This window comes from Xenopus laevis, chromosome 3L, assembly GCF_017654675.1.
Source record: "Xenopus laevis strain J_2021 chromosome 3L, Xenopus_laevis_v10.1, whole genome shotgun sequence".
Taxonomy (NCBI): Eukaryota; Metazoa; Chordata; class Amphibia; order Anura; family Pipidae; genus Xenopus; species Xenopus laevis.
Window position 1 is genome coordinate 31,108,526 of NC_054375.1, and position 27,576 is coordinate 31,136,101.

Below are 27,576 nucleotides of genomic sequence, written 5' to 3' on the forward strand. Positions count from 1 at the left end.
AACTGTTTGAGCCCACCAAGGGTCTTCAGTATCTGTTGTCTGGAAAAAGTGGGAACTGGAGGGTGAATTTGAGTATTTTTGGCTGTTGGGATAATAAATATGACTGGCAAAATAAATGATATTGTCCCATTTGTCATTGTCCTGATGGTCGTTTCTGCAATCTGATCATTAACATTGTTATTCTTAACTGATGGCTTAAATTTACAGTAGGTACCAATTTATAGTTTCTCAAAACTAGCTAATAATTCCATAACCAAAAGGCATTAGATTAGTCTAAAATAAATGAAGATACTACAACGATGAGCTTACCTTTTGTAACTTTTAGATTCAGTTACCATGATTAACATCCTTTGTGTCTTTTGAAAGATAAACAACCCAATTAACCAGGTTGAATCCTGCAACTGATATTGATAGCATATTGGTCTATTTTACTTGTTCCTGTAGGCTGGTTGGAGGAGGTATCCAATAGCATATAATTTCTGGTGGGGATATCCGTTTGTTGACTGTATGGAGAATCTTCATAGAGTGGCAAATCACCTTCAGTTGACTGATCCCCTTTAGGGGCCACTGAATTGATTCTTTTTTTTTTTTTTGAAATTGCAGTTTGAGTAGGCATGCTGTCAAAGCAAATATACACTCTGTTTAAGGCAGAAGTACAACAAAAGTTTGCTATTAAAAGCTAAGCTAAAGTACATAAACTAAAATAATATTTCAAAGGCTAGTCATTAGTCATGGCTAATTCCGCCTACTCTTTGTACTTTCAAGCCCTGTGCAGGACGTATACAGTACTTACTATAATGATAGATGTCCAGAGACTAATTTAACTAATATACTAGTACTTTACGGTCTGCAAGCAAATGATTGATAAAAAAATATAACAAAGAGTTTCTAGGTAATATCGATGATTCATTTGCAGATTTATATAAACATATTTTCCATAAAAATAAGGCTTAAGGTAGATATAATGGTTTGTGAGCAATAAATCACATTTTCTTCTAAGTTCTCAATTATTATATTGGGTTGGATAAATGAGAAATAATAGATGGCCCTTAATACTTAAAAATCTGGGGAAATGAGCATACTCATAACTGGGTTTAAAATTGGTGAGTGCCTTCCATGGGTGTTTTTTCTGTTAACCCTTAACCATTAATTTTGAAACTTGTACAATTAGCAGGTTTATTTAAAATTACCCTCAACCTATTGTTTATCTCAACAACATAAAGGAGAGTTTTGTTTAATCTCCAGAAATATACTGCGGCATTAACACATTTAAAGGAAAATGAAAGCTCCAAGGGGGTGCCAAATGTTAGGAAACCCCCACGGATTGTAATGACTTACCTGATATCCTTGACTAGAGTATGATTAGATTCCGCTACAATTCTCCAACACCCCATAAATACACTCCAATCACAGATCTTTTGGTGAAAAAGGCCGCAGCTTGTTTTATTAAATAACATTTGCATTCACTTATTCTTATTTAACTTATTTAAAAACATACCAGCATTAGTGATGGGCGAATTTATTCGCCAGGTGCGGATTTGCGGCAAATTCCTGCAAATCTTCACCGCCGAATAAATTTGCGAAACCGCCGCGAAAATCGCAGGTGTAAAAAAATTGGATGCCGGCAATTTCGGTGTCCAAAAAAATGGATGCCAGCGTCAAAAACGAGATGCCGGCACTGTTTCGCAAATTTTTCCGTGAAACACCACAAATTCGCCCATCACTAACCAGCATAAAATAATACTGCATAACACTTTGACATTTTGGGGTAAAAACAATAGCCGCTGAAGGCTGCACATAACATTTAACAATGTTTACAATAACTTCCCAAACCCTTCTTAGTCAAAACCCATTAAACAGCCTAAGGCTAAGACTCAGACACCTGTTTCCTCACTTACGGTGCCTCCTTGCCCCCTAATCCTCACCCCAGGCCTATCCAACCAACCTCACTTTACCTTCCAGCCCCCTTTTTGGCTACCCAGTAGGGCAGCCCAACTATGCTACTGCTGCAACGTAACCATCCACCCCCCCATCTCCGTAGGGCGGGAGGGAGGGACATTGTATCTTCTGTGCCAACTACAAGTAAAATGAGTTCCCGCACTTTTCACCCCTATTTATAGGTTATGCCCTACCCCCTTTACTCCACACTACAACTCCCACAATGCCTGACACCACTACACCCTTTATTTCCTCTACTCTCCCCTCAGTCATGTGCCCCTTCCACTCCACCGCTTCCCAGGCTCACTATTTGGGCTTCTGGGCTGGTGCTCCTGTTAGAAGAAAACGGCATTGTCCCAGGTAATTGTGAGCAATTCTCTTCTTCCCGTCTTTATTCAAAATCCAGTGGGCAATGCATGTGCAGCAGAATGAAAAAGATGGCTTTTCTGCCCATGTCCACCTGCGAGAAGAAGGAAGGAAGAAGATTGCTTGCAAGTGCCCTGGGATGATGCAGTTTTCTGCTAAAAGAAGTGCTGGCCCGGGGTATCGGGTAAATCATTACAATCCTTGGGGAGTACCCTAACAAAGGACATCCTCCTTGGATTTTAGCTTTTCTTCTCCTTTAATTGCTTTGCCAAGCTCTTTGGAATGTGCAGTGCAGCTGAGATGCCATTTTATACATGCTAAAGATTACTAAACATATTTAGAGCAGAGCAATATTTGTTGTACATCTTCTAGAATATATGGGTTTTTTTCTGCATCCAATTGTGGATGTGTAGACATTTCTTCTAGAAAACTTCCAGCGCATGGTGGGTTCTGAGTGTATAGGTATAGGATTTGAATGATGGAAAGGCCATCTTCCACAGACTCTATTTTATCCTAAAAAAAATCCAAATTTTTAAAAGTGATTTTCTTTTTCTCTTTAATAATAAAACAGTACCTTGTACTTGATCCAAACTAAATAAATACATGGTATGATTACTGTGAGTTCTTTTATTTGAAATTTACTTGTATTTTGGTATTGGTTTTGGCATTTTATAATTGAAAAAAAATCCATATCTGCAATAATGTGTGTGCTGATTTTTATCAATGCCACTGCTTTTGATGGGATCCTCTTGATGAACACTACAATATTGCTCTTTTATTTTGCATTCCCTTTTCTGCCTGACTCTCCTAATATTGGACTTATGAAAGAAATACAAATCTATTACCGTAACAAACTCATTTTCTGCCTTTGCAGTTACCGCTGCTAGAGCTGATTCCTTAGCAGCCTTCATCATTGTTTTCTGAATCTGGAGATTAATAAAATAGTTCCCAGCAGCAAACTCAATTAATGCGGAGAATACAAACCAGTCCATCGCAGTTGCATATGAGACTTTCGGGAAAGAATGACTGGCGCTTATACGCCATAAGTCAAAGGTTTTTTTCGTTCGTTTTGAAGGGTTAAATCGTTCGTTCATACGATTTTACTTTGAACGTACTTCGATCAAATATGGCCGTTTCTGCTGGAAAAAATACTTTGACTATCGAAAGAACTCAAATTCAATTGTCGAATTTCGACGTTTTTTTACTTCGAAATTCGATCCTTGATAAATATGCCCCTAAATATGGTCATTGTTGTGATACCTGTCAAATAGAAGAAGGAATGATTTTATTTTTTTATGCAGAAAGTATAGCTCTAATGCGAACAGCACACAAAATATTCTCATTGCCACTACATGGCTACATAATAGTGATGGGCAAATTTGTTTCGCTTCGTCGCCATATTTCCCACGAATTTTGACAATTCGCCAGCGTAAAAATGTTCGCGGGCGTCAAAGTTGATGCCGTCACCCATTCAAGTCAATGGGCATCCGTTTATTGTCACCGGCGTCAGAACCGTCACTGGCATCCAAAAAAAAATAAAGTGACGCCAACATTGAAACCGTCGACTGCCTCAAAATTTTTTCAACGCGGTGAATTTTCTCCAGCAAATTTTCACAGGCAATTTCGCTAGTTTATTTGCCGGTGGCGAAACTGGCAAATTTGCCGCAAATTTAGTGCCTGGGAAATAAATTCGCCCATCACTACTACATTAGTTTATGGTTCGTAATGTATATATTTGGGGATGTTATGGTATCAATTTAGTTTATTGGCATTATATGGTTATTATAATGTATAATCTACTATAACCTATATAATTGTAGAACCAAAATTCAGACAAGAAGGTTCTTCTAAAACATCATCTGTACAAATGCAAAAACCATGGTTCATGAGCGTTTATACAGATCCCACATTCCTACAGTGAACAAGTACCCCATACAACATACTGGAGGCTTCTGGTAATCTTATTTAGATCTGTATGCAATTCAATTACAACATTTATAAGGACACATTGTTTTTAATGGTTTCATACAGCTAGAGTTGATTTTGTCATTTGTCCTCATTTATGAGTTTTAACCCAACAGATAGATTACAAATATTACATAGATCCTGGATATAGTAATTAGGTGAAGAATGCAGTGAAAACTGTAACAGAACCATTTATTGGAAAGTCTAGGGACTTATATGACTGCAAAGACTTAAGAGGAAATGTATGATAGGATGCAAAAGCTATCAGTAAACCAAAATGTCATACCAGCAACAGTCCAGGCTGGAACAGATTCTTTGTTGATCCAAAAGACAACTTGAGACAGAACAACAGTCGTGCTGCATGGGATGTATGTATGAATTATATAGTATCCTATTTTACTCTTAAGGAAAAACAGGACTACTTGGAGTGAATATTCACCTACAAACACACAGAAGCATACATTATATGACAGATAATGACAGAAGATGAAATGGATTTATGAAACTGAGCCCTGGAAGAGAGTGGACCACATCATTTTGCACAGATTTGGCAAAGGCCATAGCAAACACAGTTCTGGAAGGAACTGACTTCTTGTTGATCCAAAATGAAACCTGAGAGAGAATGACTGTCACTATGCAGGGAATATAAATTTGTATCACAAAATAGCCCATTTTCATTTCCAAGTAGAAACGCACTTGCAATATATTCACCTGTAGAAATATAGAAGTTACATTATTCAATTTTATTGTAGCAGCTTACAGAACAGTCTGAGAATGTAAAGAGCCACTTAACTTGGCCACACATAGAGGTGGATTTGGTGGTTACCCTGACATATCATCACTGCCACTTATTTGGCTGATGGAGTTGACAAGCAGGTCTCCATGGAAGCAGAGAGTATTATTGGCATGAGTCAATGTCACATGAGCTTGAGCATTTTTAAATAGGGATCCACTGGCCAGAAGCTTTTTGATGACCACTATTCTTTGCAGCAGGGCAGCAGCAGTTCGTACGTGTGTTTCATAGGTCTATTATTTGGCAAGTATTGATGTAACCGCTTTATACTCTTGTATTCAACACCAACATGGGTTTGAGGCTATTGTCTTCCATCTTGATCACTGTAGTACATCTGAACCTATTCTTATGCAATCCATTTAATTTTAACTTTTTTTTTTTTTTACTACTTATAGAAGTCCAGAACAGCCATAGGGGCAACGTTTACCCCAGCTTATGCCAACCTGTATGTGGTTTGGTGGGAGCATAGGTATGTGTACAAAGACCACAATCCTTTTAAACAATACATCTTTTAGTATGGTCGCCACATTGACAACCTATTAACATAGATGGTGTCAGAGATATGTTTGTACAGTTTACATATGGCCACTATATTGACAACCTATTATTAAAAGACACCAAAAGATGTTTGCATAATTTGTTACAGGTATGGGACCTGCTATCCAGAATTCGTGGGTCCTGGGGTTTTCCAGATAAGGGATCTTTCTGTAATTTGGATCTTCATACCTAACAAGGATTCTGTCATTATTTTTTTGATGTTGTTTTATAATAAACGTGGCTGTAGCAAGCAATGCCAGTCAGCAGCTGCAAAGGCAAACAAAGTCTTGAGCTGTATTAAAAGGGGCATAGATTCACAGAAGAAGGGGGATATTCTTGCACTGTACAGTGCTCTGGTAAGGCCCAATCTAGAATATGCTGTGTAGATTTTGTCTTTGCTGTTCAAACGGGATATTATTGAATTAGAGAGGTTCCATAATGTAACACTGGTTAAAGCTATGGAATATCTCCACTATGAAGAAAGCCCGGACAGGTTTTGTGTTGTTCACGCTAGAGAAGAGGTGCTTAAGGGATGATATGGCAACTATGTAAAAATATATAAGGGGATCATATAATAATTAGAGATGGACGAGGTAATGACGCCCTTGGACTTACATGAGGTTTTGCATCAAAAAAATATAAATATTCGCTGCATGTCAATTTTTTTTTTTAAACTTTAATGGGCGTCGGTGACATTTCGCCGGTGGCAATTTTTTGACGAAACAGGTCAAATTCACCCAAGCCTAATAATAATCTCTCTGTTTTATTAACCAGTCGGTAAAACACAAGGGCAGGCATTCTGATATTTTTCCCCTTTTCTGCAAATTAGTTTAAAAGGTTGAATTTGAGGGGCATTTATTTTTTCAGCCTAACTTACTATGTCACAATGTTACTATGTATGTTAAAAACATTTAAATACATATTTCATTAGAACATTACTTTCAGCGAATGATTCTCAGCAAAGTACATACGATCGAACAGAAGTCATTTTATAAATGAATACATATGATTGAGAGCAGGTTGCAGTGCTTGTGATATTCTTAATCATTCTGTTAATGCTCTTGATGTTATAACATAGTAGGTTACTGAATACATTAATAAATATTGCCCAGGAACCAACTCATTTTACTAAAGTTAAAATTTTGAGGAAAAAAGTAGGGAATATCATGTTAGAAGTAGTAATGGGAGAATTTATTTGCCAGGCGCGAATTTGCGGCAAAACCGCCGTGAAAATTCGCCAGGGTAAAAAAAAACGGACGACGGCGCCGTTTCACGAATTTTTTGCAGTTTCGCGAATTTCACTGGAAATTCACAAATTTTTCGGCAAAGTGAAACGCTCCAAATTCGCTCATCACTAGTTAGAAGTGCTATTTTATAAACACAACAATGCTTTAATTGCAGTATATTAGATGCCGCTGCTTGAATTATTTACTTTAGTGTATGTATTAATAACTTTGATGTTCACATTAAAAGTATGGGGGTGTGATGTGTTTCCTAATTATAGCTACATTTGCCAGACTTAGCAGTTACAGTTTGACATGATTTAGGTACATTGGGGCTAATGGAAGATGAAGTTCAATTTTGACATAGATAAATGCAGGTTTATACATATGGGGATTACAATAATGTCCAAATATTCAGCAATTTGTATAAAAATGGAATTAGGAATCTAAATGCCGACAACTTTTTTATGTTTTATCTACCTCAAATGGATCGCAATAGTCTACGGTTTTTTATCTAAATTTTTTTACCTGTCTCACTACCCACTTTTTGTTCAACTAAATCATACTGGAGGAGACTTGAAGATTCCTCTGGTACCTCAACAGAGTACAATGGTCCTTTTTTGAGTTGACTTCGCCACCTCAGACCAAGCGAAGTGCATTAAAGTAGCTAAATCGTCCTCAATCTTCTGTTACTTAAATTATATTCTATGAGCCGAAAATGCATAAAAGTCCAAAAAAAACTCTGGGGTCTTTTCCTATTTTCAGCCTCATTGTCTGCAAAACACCTAACAAACTTATTTTGGGTAACCGGTTTTCCCCATACATTTGCAAACATATGGAACATTAATTTTACAGTGGGCACATGTGTAGGGCACTACAATAACTCTATTGTCTTTATTACGGTTCCCTGGACATGTGTTTTTAAAAGTGTAATTGGTAAGTGTATGCACCAATATTTAACAGAAAGATGTCCATACAACTTTAAATTTCCCGCCGTATGCAAATTGACCTGAGCCCAAGATCTCTAGCGAAGTTTCGCAAGGCAGAAATGAACGCTATTTGGCGACCACAACTAAATTTTAATGAATTAGCGTAGTCTGAGCAAATTTTCGCCTGGCAAAGTGTGGGTGCAAAGTGAATGCTGGCAACTTTTCACAAGTTAGTAAATCTATCCCTATATTGGATGTATTGATATGACATAGCTAATGAAACTGAAATAGCAACTGATTGCAGAAATAAATATGAAAGTAATATGTTGGTGCTCAATATAATACAAAAACATTGAAAACATTGCAGCAATTCCGTATAATAATTTGGTCCCACTGACTTATTATTGCTAGAAATTGCACATGGTATTTCAGTTAATAATCAAGGGTCTGAAAGCCTTTGGTGCTTTCTACTGATATTAGTAGGAAGGAGTCTATGGCAAACTAGTTAATGTTTTTGTTGTCCCTGCAGGTAGCAGCTACTATCCCGAAACATCAAACGTGGTAATGGCAAAACTGCAGATAACAATGTTTTTTGTAGCAGTTATGCAATGTAGACAAATTTTTGAGCACTTATGAAGCTATTTATTGTATTAGTCTAGGGCTAGTTTTTCCTTAATTACATGGGGGCAAATTTACCTAGGGTTGAATATCGAGGGTTAATTAACCCTCGATATTCGACTGCCGAATTGAAATCCTTCGAATATCGAAGTCGAAGGATTTAGCGCAATTCGAACGATTAAATCCTTTGAATCGAACAATTCGAAGGATTATCCTTCGATCAGAAAATTGTTAGGAAGCCTATGGGGACCTTCCCCATAGGCTAACATTGACTTCGGTAGGTTTTAGGTGGCGAACTAGGGGGTCGAAGTATTTTTTAAAGAGACAGTACTTCGACTATCGAATGGTCAAATAGTCGAACGATTTTTAGTTTGAATCGTTCGAATCGAAGGTCGAAGTAGCCCATTCGATGGTCGAAGTAGCCAAAAAAAACATTAGAAATTTGAACTATTTTTCCTCTATTCCTTCACTCGAACTAAGTAAATGGGTCCCTTACTGTCTAAAAAGTTATTGAAGATGATGAACTCCCTTTAAGTGAGATTTATTTTTTTAGATTGCCTAATTCTTCATAAACTGGACACTGCACCCAAGAGATTAAGGCTTTGCAAAATTTGACTAAATTTATGGAAAAAAAACCGCTTGTAATGTTTAAAAGAGGAATAGCCTTATAATATTAATAATAATTTTCTGATTCCTTAATCCCTTCATGCGATCGCCGATTTGCAACTTGTGCTGAACACCAAAACCCATTGAAAATTAAGGTGTTTGACTGTCCAGAGCAAGCAACATACATATGTACAAATTGTACATCTGTCACCTTTGATAAATGCATAGGTTCATTAACACTATAAGTGGTAGGAAATGTTTCTGGATCATCAACAAAGTGGTGTTAAATTGAAAAATGCATCAAACTGCTCTGAATTTTAATTTGCGATCTTTTTACATCTGCCCCTGAACCAATCAAACTGGTTGTAAAGGGATTTAATCCCTTATACCCTCTCTCTCTCTCTCTCTCTCTCTCTCTCTCTCTCTCTCTCTCTCTCTCTCTCTCTCTCTCTCTGTGTATGGATGAATTATTGAATTTAAGAAGCTAATTAAAACAAAATTTAACAAATTAAGACATTGATCATCTCTAGAAAATACTTTCATTAAAGTAGTTCAGCTTCACCAACTTCTTTTATAGCTTATTTATTTTTATACATAAAGCAACAATAGGGTAAAACTTTAAAGGCAGATGTTTTGTGATTGGTGTTTTGATGTCCCTGGTTGTCCCTGAGATAGAAATAATGGTTAAATTGTCTGGGTAACTTACCAATAGTTTAATACATTTTGCCTAGCTATTTGCAGGTAGATCTGTTAATAGCACACATGAATCTCTTAAAGATTTAAGACTTATTGAAATCACTGGGATTCAAGTGGCAAAGCTTGAATTTTGCTTTTTTGTTTTTAAAAAACTGCTAATTAAGTATGGTTTTTGTATTGTGAAAACAGCCAGGCCATGGGGTCTACAGTGTTATATATTAAAAAGGAGTTAAGATGAAATACATTCAGAATTCGTGTTTCAGCTCCCAAACTTTAGAGGGCAGGGATGTCCATCCATTGGGAAATTCATTAGCCTCATTGGGGCACTCAGCTTTTATTGCCAACCTGAAATGAAAACATTGTAAAGTATTAATAATACAATTAAAAGGAATTCAAAATACAGTATAAATGTTTACATGATAAAAAACATATTAAAGGAAAAGGTGTGAAATTGCTGTATACTGAAACTGTTGCTTTACAAGGAGCTTACATATACTTTCACAACTGAACCTTCAGTACTGTTTTTTATGTCTATTCATGTATAGACTTTGGTTTCTTGTTGATGCAGTTGCACATTGATGCTGATATCAAAGAAACACATTATAATCATAACTAACCTAAACTTAGGGGCCTAGTTAAGATTGCTTGCACTTTTCAGTGTGAGTTTGCAAACTAACGCAGGGTTTTGGACAAATTTCCAGCATTTTACCCTGAATGGGCATTTATAATAAAGAAAAACTTTTGCAGCTTTTAGGTGCCAACGTTTCTACATTCCAAAAGCCCATTTGGATTTTTTTTTTTATCCTGAAACCTGTGCTTGTTAGGAAACTCATACAAGGATTCCTTAAAAAGTGCTCATGCTGAAAAGCACAATCAATTTTAAATAGGCCCCTTAGCTTCCTTACAATTAATTCAGTAACTTTAACTATTTAACGTATTGTGCATTTATCAGAATATACAATGTCATATTATTTAAATAGAACCCCAACCTGCATAGCCAGTTGTACACATGCAAACGAATCCAGCAGCTGAATGATGCACTTGCACATTGTGAGATATGGAGTGCATAACATTGAGCAAAATTGTAGCAGGGTCTTGCAAACACTTTTATACAGTCCCCTAGGGTTCTTCCTTTATTATTGGTTAATTTGGAATGCTGATAGTAGTATAATTACAGAAGAAAATGAAAGACTAGTTTTTGTGCAGCCCCTTTTGACATCCCTTATTATTTTCATGGTCCCTTTAGTATATAACAAGCTTAAGGATATGCAAAAACACTATTCTATACTATCTTGGACAGAAAATATTGTCTAATTAAATCGCAATTTAGAATGGATATTTGTGTAAACAATTTAGCTAATTATTTTTTTTAATTTATACGTGGTCAAATCTGATGAACTTCAATAGAAGACAACGAGAGTTGCATGTCAATATTCAAGCTACTCTTTATTATTTTTACATTTATTTAAAAAATGAATTTAACCATAGCCAATGTAACTGATAAAATCGGGTTATACTGATGATATAGTATTGTTCCTTACTAATCCTCAAATGGCAGTACCAAAACTATTGCAAATTTTAGAAGGTTTTAGCAACATATCACTGTATAAACTGAACCAATCTAAAACTCAAGTTATGGGGATGAACATTCCTGAACACTCTATGGTACAGTTAAAACAGGCCTACCCATTTGAATGGAAACAAAAGGAGATTACATACTTGGGCATGCACCTATCAAATACTATAAAAAAACTTTGTTAGAAGATAACTTTTTTCCATTGTTACACTCAATAAGAGAGGAAATTGCCTCATGGAAAATTATGTTTATATCTTGGAGGATACATGCCCTGAAAATATGTTTACCCAAGGTATTAAATTTAATGCGAGTTGTGCCTACAACTTTTTACAACTGTCTTATGGAATTCAAAAACCTCACTTATCACAACATATTCTACATGTAAGCTTACCCTGGTGGTCTAGCGGGGACTATGGCCCGGCGGGGATGCCCGCAGTCCTAGTCCTTTCAGTTCCTGAGCCGGCTTCACTATGGCGCGCGGCCATTTTACATGCCGGCCGCTTGGCGTCATCACGCCAGCGGCGCGAAATTCAAATATTTAAAGGGGCCTCTGATCTTAACTTATTGCCAATTGTTAGGTCTAACTTCTTAGTAGCTGGGTGCAATTCTTCTGCTGTTTGATTCCTGTTTTGACCCTTGCCTGCCGACTATTCTGAACTGTGCCTGCCTGACTATCCTGTTTCTTGTGATATTGACCCTTGCCTGCCTGACGATCCATGTACGCTGCCTGTAACAACTCCGGCCTGATTGACTTTGCTTGTATTCTGACCGCACCGACCCCGGCCTGTCCGACTACGCTTTTGTCTGCTCCCTGAACTGTACATTTCGTCCTAAATCTTGCTAACGACCGTGCCCCTTTGCTCGTCCAGAACATTTGCTTGGCTCCTCTCTTATTAAGACCTGGTGGCATCCAATTAGCTGAGGGCTCCTCCCGAAGTAAAAGACGGCTGTTAAAGGCAGAAGCAAGAGCTGATACCAGGGAGCCTAGCACTGGTTCTAGATTAAGGGTGCCAGTCGTGACTCTACAACAAGAATAAAAAAATAGGAGGCCTGGCATCCCCTGCCATTGCAATATATCATAAAGCAACATTACTGGATCAGTTAGCAGAATTAAATCTACCTAAAGGAACCAAGCACTGGGTTGACATAGAAAATTCATTTTTTTGTCCTTGTACTCCAAATAAAAGTTTCACTTCTAACAGCCCAGTAACATTTTGTAATTCATGAATCATTCCTCCCCATCTTTGGTGGATTATAAAGAACTGGCGAATGATACGCAATTCAAAATATATTTACCCTTTTCCACCTCCATTTTTATCACTGGATACAGTTACTATGGATATATTTTGTCTCAAAATGGTGCATACTCTCTACTACAACTAGTGGAAGGTCATTGAAATCATTTACTTCCATACAGAAAGAATTCTACCTTCCGCGTACCGAATTCTACAAATACCTTCAGATCCGTCATTATTCATATAAATGGATGCGACAAATCAACAGACCACCTACAGTTTGTGAAGTATTCTTCCGAAATCCAACTCTCAAGAAGCAAGGTACCTCTGTACTATATAAACTGCTATTATCCCCAGAGAATCCGTCTAAATATGGTTTCATGCAAAAATGGGAAAACGATTTACAACAAACATTTACAATGCGACAATGGAATGAAGCTCTTAAATTACCACTTTTATATTCCAAATGTGTTAACCATCTTGAGAAAGCCAGGAAACTAATTTATCAATGGTATCTAACACCAAACAAATTACAAAGGACATATTGTACACCAAATAGTTGCCGGAGAAATTGTAGTGGCCCAGGTTTATTTTGCATATCTGGTGGTCATGCCCGGTTATACAAATAATATGGAAATTAGTGGAAATTGTGATTCAAAAGGTTACTAAAACAAACAAAGCACAACTTTATTTATTATACCATATCTTATTTGCAACTAGAATGGCAATAACAAGGAAATGAAAGTCTCAAGACATTCCATACAGTCAATTGTGCACAAACTCATTTAAACTTCAATCTATGAATGTTCTATTGCCCACAATCAAGGGAACAATTTCTAAAAATTGCAAGCTGGCACCATATGCATGTATGTATACATCTTTGTGATACAAAGATCTATGTAACCCTTAACATATAACTATGACTTAAAGGGGACCTGTCATCCTAAGAAATAATTCCAAATTATTTTCTATCATGTTAGTTGAGCAAAATAAATTTACTTACACAAAATTTATTATTTACATTTTGTTTCTTTCCGTCTTGGAATTACACAATTACATCAAGCAGACAGGAGCCATTTTCTGTACACTGTTATTAAGACAAATTGTGTATCACCTCAAAATCTTATGTATGCACCAGAATGGGGACCTAATGCCCATACACAGTACCTTACCAAATTATGGAGTGTTAGGAAGGAGGGTGAATGTGTGGGGGCAGTGACATCTAGGAAGTGCTAAATGGAAAGTGAAAGTAAGTGACTGCCACACCTCTATGCCTCCGGCATAGAGGTGGGGCAGGTAATATTTGATTGACAGCTCAGATATTTAAACACCTTTATAACAGGTCTGGATGCTTAAATGAAGACAAAAAATTTGGGTTCCATGTTTAATTTGCAAATTACTTTTATTATACAGCTTTTATGTGTAGCTGACAGGTCCGCTTTAATGGTACGTAAACAAATGTTTCCCAGAGTCATGTTAATTTGTATGGTTTTTTTTCTCTTTCTTTTTCCTTTTCAGAATTGTTTATTGTAATTTTATGTCTTTTTTTCTTTTTGTGGAAATCAATAAAACACTTTAAGTAAAAAAAACATTGCAAAAAAACCTTTATCAAGTTTAATCACATTCCTTTCATAATAGAGTAAAACAACTTACAAAAAAGCTCACAAATTAATAAAACTTCCTCCCTGTTGTATCTAGAGCTGAAAAGAGCACAGTCATCTATAAAAGTGTTTCTGAATTAACACTGCAACAATTGTAAAGCCACAACCAAAATACACAAGGAAGAAAATTAATAATGCCAACAAATGTGAAATCTTTCAGCGTTAATCTGTATTGAGAAACTATTCTAAATATTCCCTATGCACCCTTCTTGAATCAAATATTCGTTGTATCATGTAATTCTTTTTTAATTAACATATTCTGGACTATATTTTGGGGAACCAAAATTCTAGTAAATCTAGTCTTCCAATAATTTTGGGCAGATTCATCAAGGGCCGAATTTCTAAGTAGAAAAAATGTAGAAATTCGACCATCGAATAGAATCCTACGACATTCGAATTTGAAGTTGGAGGATTTTATACATCGTACGATCGTATTCCAATCGTAGTACGACCGTATGATTTTATCGTACGATCGTAAGATTTTCCCAAAAAAATCCTTTGACTTAAAAAAACTTACCAAAACACACAGGAGGTCCCCCATAGGCTATACAGCAATTCGGTTTAAGTTTGCGAAGTATTGAAGTCAGTTTTTTTAAAGAGACAGTACTTCGATTATCGAATGGTCGAATAGTTGAACGATTTTTACTTTGAATCAAAGTCAAAGTAAATTCGAAGTCATAGTATCCTATTCGATGGTCGAAGTATCCAAAAAATTACTTATTATTTTTTTATTATTATTCTTATTATTCCCTCAAATTCACTTCAACCCTTGATAAATCTGCCCCTTAATGTAGTTTATAAGAAATCCTGGTGAAAGCCCTTGTCAAGAAAACATTTTCAAATGAATTTTCAGTCTCACCTCATTGTGTAGAGCACCGTTCCATTCTGCATTATTCTCAAAAGGTTTATTGGGGGTTGTCATATTGTGAGAAATTGACTTTTTACCATTCCTGAAAAAAGTGTCTGGAGTCCAGATTTTACTGACCATTAAGTTGTTCAGCTAAAGTATTTCAGTCGGTCCATCAAATTTCAGTCGCTCATCAATCCATATCTGATGAAAAAATATATCCATTGTGTATTCCTAAAGAAAATTCGAATATATTCAGTTTTCAGCCCAAAACAATAGATAATTTAATAATCCTCTTAACTAGTATGTTATCCACACTTCTGTCAGCATTTAATGATTCTAATCCTATTGCATTAAGTAGTTACCTAAAAAAAAAAAAAAAAAGCTATTTGAGGGGGAAGAGAATGAGTGGTTTGCATAACGATTCACTAAACAAAACGTTAATCAAGCAGTACAAAATGGTTTGAAAAGCAAATTAGGCAAAGAATTGTGCGCAATAATTAGATGAAAATACATAATTTGGGATTTGAAAAGCAAAGAAAATTGAATTAAACTTTTCTTTCTGAACTTTGTGCTAGCCAATTTGGTTAGTGTGCAATTTGATTAGTTTTAATTGTAAAACTATTATGCTCATTATTGAAACCGTCATAATCATAAAAGTATGTTATACAACTGTAGCAATAGACTTTAGTTGTGAGGGCTCATTTACTAATCAAGTGCAACGTATAAACGTTTAGCTCAGTGCACTTTTTTTTTTTTACCCATAATGCATAATTCTTTTCTAGAGTTACAGCTGTCTGGTTCATATATTCTCCTTACTGTATGATCCTTCAGTAGGGATGTATGATTCTCACCTGCAATGAGCAAGTCACTCTTGGATTTGAATAAATAGCTGACTCAAATTGAGCTTGACCCTGAAGTTCTCCTTGGGCCTGAATAAAACCAGATTTACTCAGCATATTAATCAGGCATATTTATTGTAGGTATATATAAATACAAAGTAGTACAATACAGAATACTCAATGCATCATGACAATGACAATGTTCTGCATGCGTTTATATTTACAGTATAAAGCTGGGCAAATACTATGCAAACATCATTTTTTCTTAAGAGCAATTGTCCTTAAAGGAATACTGTCATGGGAAAAAATCAGTTAATAGTGCTGCTCCAGTAGAATTCTGCACTGAAATCCATTTCTCAAAAGAGCAAACAGTTTTTTTATATTCAATTTTGAAATCTGACATTGGGCTAGACATATTGTCAATTTACCAGCTGCCCCAAGTCATGTGACTTGTGCTCTGATAAACCTCAATCACTCTTTACTGCTGTACTGCAAGTTGGAGTGATATCACCCCTCCCTTTTCCCCCCCAGCAGCCAAACAAAAGAACAATGGGACGGTAACAAGATAGCAGCTCCCTAACACAAGATAACAGCTGCCTGGTAGATCTAAGAACAACACTCAATAGTACAAACCCATGTCCCACTGAGACACATTGTTACATTGAGAAGGAAAAACAGCAGCCTGCCAGAAAGCATTTCTCTTCTTAAGTGCAGGCACAAGTCACATGACCAGGGGCAGCTGGGAAATTGACAAAATATAAAAAAATCTGTTTGCTCTTTTGAGAAATGGATTTCAGTGCAGAATTCTGCTAGAGTAGCACTATTAACTGGTGTGTTTTGAAAAAAAACATCTTTTCCGATGACAGGATCCCTTTAAGAGCTTTTTAAATATGGCATAAATGCAAATTACAAATGTTTTTGCACCACAACTTTAGTGGCAGAAAGAATGTTTGCTAAACAGTTTTTTCTAATTGTAAATTGATATTTGCAAAATTACCATCAACGCTGGGTTTGATGTGAGAAATTATAGTCACTGGGGGGTGCCTAACAAAATTGGTATTAATGGTGTCAGGTGGAGCTTTCATGTACCTCTGGTGTAAAGCAGGGTACAGCAGGATCAGGGGCGATCCTGGCCCCTCCGCCGCCTGAGGCAGCATTTTTGCTGCCCCTGGTACCTAGTGGGGCGCTGCCGCCTGAGGCGACAGCCTCAACTCGCCTCATTGGCTAAGCACCCCTGAGCAGGATGATCAGTTTAATATAAGCAATGGTCAGTTAAAAAGCAAAAAGATGGCCCAGCACAGACTATTGCCGCACCTCCCACATCTCTTGACACACTTTTGGCACAGACCCCCCTAGACAACCAGCATTCAATTCAGCAATATTTACCATTCCCTACATTGCATACAGGAAGGGAACCCGTGCATCAACATTTCAGGGGGCAGAACATCCCCTTCATCAAGATACAAAGACCCGCCTCTTGTCCCAAGAGCCCCAAACAGTCCAGAACTTTTCCAGAATGAGGCTTGTTATAATCCACAAATTGCCACTTATTCCAAGCATTTGTGAGCAGTTGTATTTTTATATTCTCTGGGTTATGATAGGTAGCAGCTGTAGTGCTTAAGAATGTGAATGATCTTTCGCTTGCTATGTGACCCCTTCTGTGTGTGTGTATGTATATATATGTACACACACACACACACACACACACGGCACTATATATAGTGAATAAAGTACCCCCTCTTGTAAAATATAAGGATATTATAAGTTACAGAGGAGTTTCATGACTATATAAAAGTACGAGGCTGAAGGCTGAGTGTATTTATACAGGTCATGGAACTCCGAGGTAACTTCTAATTTCCTCATATTTTGCAACTTGGAGTACTTTATTTATTATAATACACAAGTTTTAGTGAGTCATGTGAGAGAAATGACATCAGAACTCACCGTTTATAAGGATATTATTTACAAGCTATTCATGGCTTTTGTGTATTATATATATATATATATATATATATATATATATATATATATATATATATATATATATATATATATATATATATATATATATATATATATATATATATATATATATATATATATATATATATATATATATATATATATATATATATATAGATACAGGCCCGGACTGGCCATAAGTTAATTCGGGCAATTGCCCGTTGGGCCGCTGCCTGCGCAAAGTAAATGGGCTGCACCATACCAAAATCTTCTCCCTCACCAAACGATCCCCTGTGCGCGTAGTAACAGTGATCGAGGAAGATCACTTTTTTCTGTCTGAAGAGCCGTCCCAAGGGCCGTGCTTGTTTTCTTTTTTCTGTCTGGACTGCTCATCTTTAGCAGGGGGTGGGGTTTAAGTGTGCAGTGGAGAGGAGCGAGTGGGAGAACTAACGTAACTTACGTCCCCTGTGTGCCCTCAGCTATGGGACAAATGACAGGCAATTGCAGGCAGGGAAAAAGGCACCTGTATACGATTGCTTTGTCCAGTACTGAACAGGCAGGATGGATGGCAGATGCTGGTGCTGCAGATTCATCCTCTTCACCCACCACTATCAGTGCAGAAAGAATGCTGGCCAAGTAAGGATACAAATCATTTTTATTACACTGCCTTGTGATTTTTAACCCTTTCCTTGTGCCATTTCTGGGGGAATTCATGGAATTCTCACTGTGTTCATCCTGCTTTTAGTTCTGGGGTATTATGCATGGAATTGCAACTGTGTCTTTTGGGTTTTAATAAGTTAAATTGCATCAGTGTCTTTTTTTAAAAAGAAATGTTTAGCTGTCTATATTCAATATTCCTCCCATAATGGGCATGGTCAGATGGTCACCTCACATTTCAGCAGGAACAGCCCCTAACTTTGCTCATAGTCTGTACAGAGATATCCCATAAAACTATGGCAGCATAGGTATTCCCCTGTACTAAGCACAATTCAGCAGGAACAGTCCTCTAAATTTGCTCATAGTCTGTACAGAGAGATCCCATAAAACTATGGCAGCATAGGTATTCCTCTGTACTAAGCACAATTCAGCAGGAACAGCCCCTAAATTTGCTCGTTTGGTGCCTGTTATTCAGAATGCTCGAGACCTGGGGTTTTATGGAAAACGGATCTTTCCAAAATTTGGATCATCATAGTTTCTAGAAAATCATGTAAACATTAAATAAACCCCATAATCTGATTTTGCCCCCAATAAAGACTAATTATATCTTTGTTTGGCTCAAGTATAAGGTTCTGTTTTATTATTACAGAGAAAATGAAATCAATTTTAAATATTTGGATTGTTTGATTATAAGAGTCTATGGGAGATGGCATTTCCATAATTTGGTGCTTTCTGGATAATGGGTTTCCAGATAACCAATCCCAAACCCGAGGTGGGCTGCTTTGATTTATTTTGCCAGGGCTGCTTTTTTCTCCCAGTCCGGCCCTGTATAGATAGTATCACTCCCAGAATAGTACCTATAGGTGTTATAAGCAAATCAGTTTTATAGTCTTTGATAAATTTTACAGTCTGATAAGTTTTATAGTCTGTGATATACAGTATATCTGGACCTTGCAATTTTGTAACACTTAGCTCCAAATTTATGAAATCCTGAAGAAATATTTTTCCTTTTCAATACAGAAATAACATTAAAGGGGTATTTACTAAAACTCAAATTTAACTCACCTATTTATTAAACCAAGCTCAAACTCCCATCAATGATTTTTCTTATTTATCAATAAAATAACTCGAAAAAGTCAGGTTGGGTAAAGACGATAAAATCGAGCGAAAACTTGAATCATACTGATATATCGGATTTGACGTCCAAAACGCAAGATTTTTTTTCGGGTTATTGCCCAAAATCATCATTTTGTGTTGTTTGGAAGTCTCCAAGAGCAGTTTCTGATTAATTACTATTGTGATTTTAATTTTGATATTCATAATTAGTGTATCAATTAACCATGATATTTTAATCTTTGTGATATTTGTAAATTGGAAAACTCATATAACCCTTCTATATATCTGTAAATGCAGTGTAAAGACTTTGAAAGCAATTTTTCATGTTCTATGTTACTATATAACAAGACTTTCAAAGTTATTGACTAAATACTATGGCAAAATAGTCACTAATAAACCAACATGCTAAAACCTTGGTATCACTAATCAATTTATTGACTGCCCCATGTGTTGTGTGATATTCAGCAATAGAGTTTATATACAAAGAAGATTGCAGCGAGTTCTAAAACTGTCCCAATAGTGCTCCGTCAGGGCACCCAATAAACAATTATAATTCGAATAAGGAACAGAAGGACAGAATCGCAGGTTTAACTGCTAAAGTGCATTTTGAATTGTCCACACGACATGTTTCGGGCACATCTGCCCTTTTTCAAGTATGAAACACAAGTGAAATACAAAGTATAAATAACCACACAGAGGCCCTGGGAAAAGAAATGTCTCGATACAGGAGTATCAGATTGTGTACCTACTTGGAAATTTCTAATATTACCCTTATGTTCTTTTATGCGTTCCTTTACAGCTCTACTTGTTTGACCAATGTAGGCTAATCCGCAGGGACATTTTAACATATAGACCACATTTTTGGTCTCACAAGTAGAAAAATCTTTCAAATGGATATTGTTGCCCTTTGTGGGATGGCTTACTGTTTCTCCTTTTATTATAGAGGAACAACATATGCAATTTAAACACGCATGTGTGCCTCTCTTCGGAGGTCCCCAAAACCTCGTTTGTTCGTTTCGCTGGGTAATATCTGAAGGGCAAAGAATATCTTTAAGGCTGCGTCCCCTAGTGTAGCTAAAGATGGGGGTTTGCTTAAAGAGTGAACCATATTTAGTATCTAGTTGCAAAATGGGCCAGTATTTCTTGACAATAGTTTCAATATGTTTACTTTGTCTGCCAAATCTAGATACAAAGGGGGTGCGTGCGGCCTCCGAACGTCTGTTAGTAGGTCCCTGCAAAAGTTCACTTCTGTTCATTTTACCTACCTCATTCTGAATAGTTCTAAGTTTAGATGCCTGATAGCCACGTTTAGACAATTTACGTGTAAGTGTATCAGCTGCTTTTTTATAGCGGCTCTCTGATGATGCAATCCGGCGTGCACGCATGTATTGACCCTTGGGTATAGCATTCAAGATATGTGAATTATGGTAACTGGAATGAACTAGTAAAGTATTCCGGTCTGTCGGTTTAGAATACATCTCAGTTATAATTTTGTTGTCACAAACACTGAGTTTAACATCTAAAATATTTAAGGATTAATCTGACCACTCACCAGTAAATTTAATGGTAGGATGGCATTTGTTAGCTTGGCACAACATATTGTTAAACATCTCCTCAGAGCCCCGCCATAGTAACAAGATGTCATTCACAAAGCGCCAGTATCGTAAAATGTGTATATTGTATGGACCCTTCAAAAAAATCTTTTGTTCGAGATGATATACAAAAATGTTTGCGAATGAAGGGGCAACCGACGCACCCATAGACGTGCCTTGGCGTTGCCAGTAGTACTTGTCTTCAAATCTAAAGTAATTTTTGTGCAATACCATAGATAGACAATCTAAGAGAAAGTAAAGTAAATGATGCTCAATATCTGTTTCTAACAGAGACTCTTCCACAAAACTTATGCCTTCATTTTGCGGAATGGAGGTATAAAGACTCTGAATGTCTATAGTGCAAAGACTAATATTACTGTTAGAGTGCACATTGCTATCGGGAAAAACAAGATCCTCAAGCTGTCTAAGTACGTCCGTTGTGTCCTTTAAACATGTAGGAATTTTAACTACAATTGGTTGAAGATATTGATCAACGAATTTGGATAAAGGTTCCAAAATAGATCCAATCCCTGAAATGATCGGTCGCCCAGGCGGATCAGTGAGGGATTTGTGGATTTTCTGAAGCAAATGTAAAATGGGCGTGCGTGGATAATTGGTAATAAGGAACTCTTTTATGGTGGCATTAATTACACCCTGTTGCCATGCTTCTGTTACTAAATTATCCACTTCCCGTTTTATAGACCAGACAGGGTCATATGGGGTTAACTCGTAGTGTTCAGGCACAGAAAGTTGTCTATGTGCTTCCTCTATATATTGGGATTTATTCATAACTATTATAGCTCCCCCTTTATCTGCTGGCCTGATTATTATTTCAAGGTTATGAGTTAAGGTATATAGAGCTTCCTTCTCTTTTTTAGATAAGTTATGAAATAATCTATGATGACCCCTTATATCCCATATTTTTTGGACCTCTTTACATATGGTATTTTCAAAGGTGGTAATGGTTGCATTATCGATAACTGGATTAAAGGTGCTGGGCTTCTTTAACTGGATCTTATCCCCATGGTTCACACTAGCACTATCAGGATAGTCAAAGAAATGCATTTTCAATTTAAGCCTTCTCACAAACTTTAAAAATTCAATGTCCCACTCATAGTATGGTATATAACCCAGTCCTTTATTAAGCAGTGCAGTCTCTGTATCAGTCAATGCATACGATGATATATTAATGCACAAGTCTAATACCTCGCCTTGGAGTGGGTTCTTCGTGGGTATCTCTCCCTGGGTATCGGTGCTCTCGGGTTCCTGTATTGCCGTTTCGGTGGATAACGTTGCTCCCTGATATCCACCTCTAAAAAGGGCTGGCTGGATGGTGTGGAACTTTATTCATCATTGCTACTGGATGCCCGCATATCTACCTGTGCAGCATTCTGTGGTGGATAGTAACTGCGGCGTTGTGGTAGGGGATCTGGTGCTCCCCCGGCAATACGGCCTGTATTGTCCCTCTGTGCGGTATTCTCCCCTACGGCGTTCCGTTGTCTGCAGATTACGTCCCATCCTCTGCTGATAACGCTCCTCCCGCCATGAGTACACGCGGTTATATATATACTGAGCAAGTGTGCATTAATATATCATCGTATGCATTGACTGATACAGAGACTGCACTGCTTAATAAAGGACTGGGTTATATGCCATACTATGAGTGGGACATTGAATTTTTAAAGTTTGTGAGAAGGCTTAAATTGAAAATGCATTTCTTTGACTATCCTGATAGTGCTAGTGTGAACCATGGGGATAAGATCCAGTTAAAGAAGCCCAACACCTTTAATCCAGTTATCAATAATGCAACCATTACCACCTTTGAAAATACCATACGTAAAGAGGTCCAAAAAATATGGGATATAAGGGGTCATCATAGAGTATTTCATAACTTATCTAAAAAAGAGAAGGAAGCTCTAAATACCTTAACTCATAACCCTGAAATAATAATCAGGCCAGCAGATAAAGGGGGAGCAATAATAGTTATGAATAAATCCCAATATATAGAGGAAGCACATAGACAACTTTCTGTGCCTGAACACTACGGGTTAACCCCATATGACCCTGTCTGGTCTATAAAACGGGAAGTGGATAATTTAGTAACAGAAGCATGGCAACAGGGTGTAATTAATGCCACCATAAAAGAGTTCCTTATTACCAATTATCCACGCATTTTACATTTGCTTCCGAAAATCCACAAATCCCTCACTGATCCGCCTGGGTGACCGATCATTTCAGGGATTGGATCTATTTTGGAACCTTTATCCAAATTCATTGATCAATATCTTCAACCAATTGTACTTAAAATTCCTACATGTTTAAAGGACACAACGGACCTACTCAGATAGCTTGTCTTTCCCGATAGCATTGTGCACTCTAACAGTAATATTAGTCTTTGCACTATATACATTCAGAGTCTTTATACCTCCATTCCGCAAAATGAAGGCATACGTTTTGTGGAAGAGTCTCTGTTAGAAACAGATATTGAGCATCATTTACTTTACTTTCTCTTAGATTGTCTATCTATGGTATTGCACAAAAATTACTTTAGATTTGAAGACAAGTACTACTGGCAACGCCAAGGCACGTCCATGGGTGCGTCGGTTGCCCCTTCATTCGCAAACATTTTTGTATATCATCTCGAACAAAAGATTTTTTTGAAGGGTCCATACAATATACACATTTTACGATACTGGCGCTTTGTGGATGACACCTTGTTACTATGGCGGGGCTCTGAGGAGATATTTAACAATATGTTGTGCCAAGCTAACAAATGCCATCCTACCATTAAATTTACTGGTGAGTGGTCAGATTCATCCTTACATTTTTTAGATGTTAAACTCAGTGTTTGTGACAACAAAATTATAACTGAGATGTATTCTAAACCGACAGGCCGGAATACTTTACTAGTTCATTGCAGTTACCATAATTCACATATCTTGAATGCTATACCCAAGGGTCAATACATGCGTGCACGCCGGATTGCATCATCAGAGAGCCGCTATAAAAAAGCAGCTGATACACTTACACGTAAATTGTCTAAACGTGGCTATCAGGCAACTAAACTTAGAACTATTCAGAACGAGGTAGGTAAAATGAACAGAAGTGAACTTTTGCAGGGACCTACTAACAGACGGTCGGAGGCCGCACGCACCCCCTTTGTATCTAGATTTGGCAGACAAAGTAAACATATTGAAACTATTGTCAAGAAATACTGGCCCATTTTGCAACTAGATACTAAATATGATTCACTCTTTAAGCAAACCCCCATCTTTAGCTACACTAGGGGACGCAGCCTTAAAGATATTCTTCGCCCCTCAGATATTACCCAGCGAAACGAAGAAATTAGGTTTTGGGGACCTCCGAAGAGAGGCACACATGCGTGTTTAAATTGCATATGTTTTTCCTCTATAATAAAAGGAGAAACAGTAAGCCATCCCACAAAGGGCAACAATATCCATTTGAAAGATTTTTCTACTTGTGAGACCAAAAATGTGGTCTATATGTTAAAATGTCCCTGCGGATTAGCCTACATTGGTCAAACAAGTAGAGCTGTAGGTACACAATCTGATACTCCTGTATCGAGACATTTCTTTTCCCAGGGCCACAATCAGACACAACTGAGGTGGTTGGTATTGGAAAATGTGAAATTACCAAGAAGAGGAGGTAATATACAGAAATTGCTTTTACAGCATGAAGCAATATGGATTAAAAAACTATGCTCCCCATGGGTTTGAATGACCACTGGAGTCTAACGCCGTTCCTGTAATAGATATATCTTTTTTGACCTCTCATTTTTTCTATTGCAGATTTTGAATACCACCTTAATCGTTAGTCTCTACTAAGGGTAAAACGCACAAATTGTTTCTAGCTACATCAAGTTGTATTTATTATACATTTAGCAGGGCTAGCTTAAAATCTCAAATATGTCGTGTAACATATGCTATAGTGTGAATAGGCCCAGTTGGGCAGTCTTCACACTTAATCTTTTTCTAGTGTTTTTAAGATATGTGCAATACGTATTTATTTGTGTATATCCAACTTTTTATATTTATATTTAATATTTTACTATCCCCAGGTATCTATTGGGATTTTCACTGTTTATCCTGCACATTATATTTACTATGTTGAACCTCGGCAACAATGTATTCAAACTGAACACATGTTACTAACTAATTGTTACTTGCTATCTAGGATGTGGGGGGGGGGGTGTCTACATACCTCAGTGTGGTTATTTATATTTTGTATCTCACTTGTGTTTCACACTTGAAAAAGGGCAGATGTGCCCGAAACATGTCGTGTGGACGATTAAAAATGCACTTTAGCAGTTAAACCTGCGATTCTGTCCTTCTGTTCCTTATTCGAATTATAATTGTTGTGTGATATTGTTAATAATCTTTGATAAACAGCAATGTAGTAAACAGCTCAGTAAATTGGTCTATAGTTTCTTGTATACTTTGGTGTCAAAAAATGCATTTAAAAAAGATAACATTAGTGTTGAAATGTAATTTTATATTTATTTTATTCAGTTATTTCATATTTATTTGCCAAGCCTCAAAAATCAATATTGTTATAGCAACTACAATGGCTTCTAAGAATACAGTAATACAAGTACATTTCAGGCACATTTATTTCTTTATATTATAATATATATGCAATGATATGGAAGCCAAAAATATTTTTCATCATAACCAACGTTTGTGGAATTCTCATTGGAGTTAAAATTTACTTTTGTTACTAGATTGCAAAAAAAAATATGCCAAAAAGAGCCAAAGTGTAATAAATAAGTCTCTGCCTTCTGTAGGTTGACATTGACAAGAAGATTAAACTAAGTAATCTGGACTAATCAGTTTGCTTAAATACTGTGCGAGCTAAATGCATCTTAAAAAAGTAACGGGACAAGGTTAAGTGTATTTTATTATTTTTAAACAATATTATTTATGCATAGATATGACTATTTATGATTCTTACCATGTCGACATCTGAAACAGGGCCAAAACGGGTCACATATATGTCTCTTTTGACTTTGGTTACAGGACCTGTTAAAAATTTGGGCTAAAAACTTTGGCTGTAAGACTAGTTATAAATATAATAAAACTGCTGTATATTCTATGTTTTAAGTACAATGCATTTAAAGAGCGAGCAGGAAATGGTAAATTCTGGTTTCTCAAATACAATTAGTGATGGGCGAATTTATTGGGCAGGCGCAAATTCAAGGTCAATTCCCGCGATTCGCCACTGGAGAATAAATATGGGAAACCGCCGTTTTTTTTGGACGCCAGCGCATTTTCGTCCGCGTCCAAAAAAACGGACGCCAGCATCAAAAACGAGACGCCGGCGCCGTTTCACGTTTTTTTCGCCATTTCGCAAATTTTGTGAGAAATCCGCAATTTTTTCGGCGAAGCAAAACGGCCCCAAATTCACCCATCACTAACAATGATAGTTTTTTTCTAATTTGAAATACAAACCCTGAGTAGTGATGGGTGAATCTCCCGCCAAACTTTGCCGTCGTCAAAAAATTCGGAAATGCAAAGTATTTCTATAGTTTATTTCAGTGTTTACTTTTTACATTAAATGCAAAGCCCCTGCAAGAAGTATAAGAAAACAAAGCATTAAATAAAATAATTTAACAATGTAACAGTGCATTAGTAGTAAATCACACTAATTACATGTGGTTTAAATATTTTAGTTTCATGTATAAATCAAGAGTTTTAATTATTTAATGAAATAGGTCGATACAGGTGTGGGACTTGTTATCCAGAATGCTTAGGACCCGGGGTTTTCCGGATAACGGATCTTTCCATAATTTGGATCTTCTTAGCTAAGGTCTATTAGAAAATTATGTATAAACAATTATTAAATAAACCCAATAGGTTTTGCTTCCAATAGGGATTACTTATATCTTAGTTTGGATCAAGTACAAGCTACTGTTTTTTTATTACAGAGAAAAAGAAAATCATGTTTAAAAATATGGATTATTTAATTATGATGGAGTCTATGCCATTCCATAATTCGGAGCTTTCTGGATAATGGGTTTCCAGATAACTGATGTCAGTTGTATAAATGCAAAATATTACCTCCGAAGCTAGGTCGGAGTCTGTTGTCATAACCAAGAAACCGGGTTATATTTTCAGAATGCAAATTTGCAGTAGTGATATAGATTCCCAGTGCATTTCATGTACTGTAGAAATGCATAACATTAAAGGTCAATTTTAAGGTATGAAAACATAGCAAAATACTCATGTATAACAGTGGACATTTCCTAAGTATCTGCTCACCATAAGAACACGTACAGCCACACAATAAAAGATGCCATGATCCCTCTTTGACTGAATGTCTATAGGACAAAACAAAAGGAATTAGTCAAGCGAGATAAGTTACAGATGCCATGATTTTTCTCACTTCTCCATCTGGATA

At 36.7% G+C, this 27,576-nt stretch overlaps 1 pseudogene; it reads right to left on the reverse strand.

Annotated features, from left to right (window-relative positions):
- Positions 1-327: 327 nt before the first annotated feature.
- On the reverse strand, positions 328-27,576 carry LOC108710199 (annotated as a pseudogene).